The sequence below is a fragment of the Neomonachus schauinslandi genome, chromosome X (assembly GCF_002201575.2).
Source record: "Neomonachus schauinslandi chromosome X, ASM220157v2, whole genome shotgun sequence".
NCBI classification, from domain to species: domain Eukaryota; kingdom Metazoa; phylum Chordata; class Mammalia; order Carnivora; family Phocidae; genus Neomonachus; species Neomonachus schauinslandi.
The window spans coordinates 125,795,981-125,798,023 of NC_058419.1; positions in this window are offsets into that span (position 1 = coordinate 125,795,981).

Consider the following 2,043-nt stretch of genomic DNA (forward strand, 5'->3'; position numbering starts at 1 on the left):
CAGCAAGTGTCCCAAGGTGATGCTCCATGCTTCTGGAGGGCCCAGCATGTGTCCCAAGGTGATGCTCCTTGCTTCTGGAGAGCCCAGGAAATGGTCCAAGGTGATACTCCATGCTTCTAGAGAGGGGACAGGGAGAGAACAGACGGAAAACTGTAAAGGGTGCAGCAGGGTAGGGGCCCTTGGGGTCCTCGGGGTCCACTTCCAGGCCACGCCTTTAGCCCACACGAGTGAATCTTTAATAACAAACCACCTGGCACTCTGACATGCAGGTGAGGCCAAGCCGGTGTGGTTTCAATGGGTTGGGAGAGTCTTCAGAATCTGGCATGTACCAGCAGGCACAAGGAAGAACATACGCTCCGGAGAACCTCGAAACAGAGAATCTGGGAGAAGCCCTCTCTCTGTCTACTGAAAACCACCAGATTGTAACATTACCTGTGTCAACTGGTTTTGACACATATCTTCTGCGTAGCCATGGATGCAGGCACCCAGCTCCTGGGCTGTGTCAGCATCAGCTACTGAGCCAATGGAAGGAAGTCGCTGGGGTGTCCTGGTTAAAGACAAAGCAGGTTCCCTGGAGGAGGTTGAAGAGTATCCCCCCAAATTCATGTCCACCTGGGACCTCAGAATGGGGCCTTTTATGGAACTAGGGTCTCTGCAGATGTGATGAAGTGAAGGCTCTGAGATGAGCTCATCCTGGATCAGGGTGGCCCTAAATCCAAGGACAGGTGTCCTTGTGAGAGACAGAAGAGGAGTCACGGACACAGAGGAGAAACCACGTGAAGATGGAGGAAGGGATGGGAGGGACGTGGCCACAAGCCCAGGGACACCTGGAGCCCCAGAAGCTGGAAGAGGCAGGAAGGACCCTCCCCTGGAGCCTCTGGAGGGAGCACGGCCCTGCCCTGCCTGGATCTCAGTGGTCCTGCCCCGCCTAGATCTCAGCAGTGTTGTGCATCTTGGGCAGATGTCCCAGCCTGGGGAGGAAACCCTCTCTTCCATCCGCATCCAGGGAGAGACAGATGAAGCGGCATCCCGGACAAGAGATGAACAGGTGTGGGAGATGCAGGTGAAGTCCTGAGGCTCTGAGACACCAGGCCTTCCTGCGTAGCCTCCTTTGTCCCTGCTGATCCAGGCTGGGGGGCAAAGTGCCTGAATCGCCTTAGTCATCGTCACCAACGCATCCGGCATCCACAAAGCCAAGTAGATTGTGGAGACCACGCTTATCCCTTCACCGTGCATGTCTCCCCAGGGACACATCCTGCCCCTCAATTTCTTCTCCTGTAGTTTCACCTTCCAGGTGGGAAGGTTTTGCGGGGAGAGAAGTGACGTCTCCGGCGTTTCTAAAGCCAGGTTCATGACGAGCACACAGTAGGGAAATCGGTGGCCCGTTCCTTCTCTACATTCTCGGAACTTCAGTGGATTTAATGATTGTTCTCCCATAATAATGGTAAATAATAAAAAATTAGAAAAACCATTAAGGTCGGTGGATGTAAGTAGGATCTGTTCTGGAAAAAGCAAGTCCCTTCCTTCTCCTGCCATATTTTAGAGAAGGAACCGAAAAGTCTAAGCGCAAGCGAGAAGAGTAAGGAAATAAATCCACAGATGGGGAAATCCAGTTAAAATGATGTCGAAAGTAGTTTGGAATGAAGAAAGATGGGTGGCAGAGCACACATTCCCTGCCCAGTGCAGGGATGAGGACGGGTCAGAAAACTGAAACGGAACCAAATTCTGCCATTCACAGTCCATGGCGACACTTAACGGAGAAGGTGATATCATTCCTTCCAGCTGAAGGTTAAAGCAGGACCCAGGTGACATTGATGCTTCTTGAGGGTTTTCTCCCGCTGTCCATTTCCTGCAAGATGGAAAAGCACATCGCAGCCTGTCCTGTCATCCCATGGACCCTAAGGGTGGCTCTCCAGGAGGGACGGCCCCGGGGACCCAGCTCAGCCTGTCCTCTCCCCTGGACCCTCCCTGTGGTCCTGCAGGAGCGATGGCCCTGGGGACCCAGCTCAGCCTGTCCTCTCCCCTGGACCCTCCCTGTGGTCC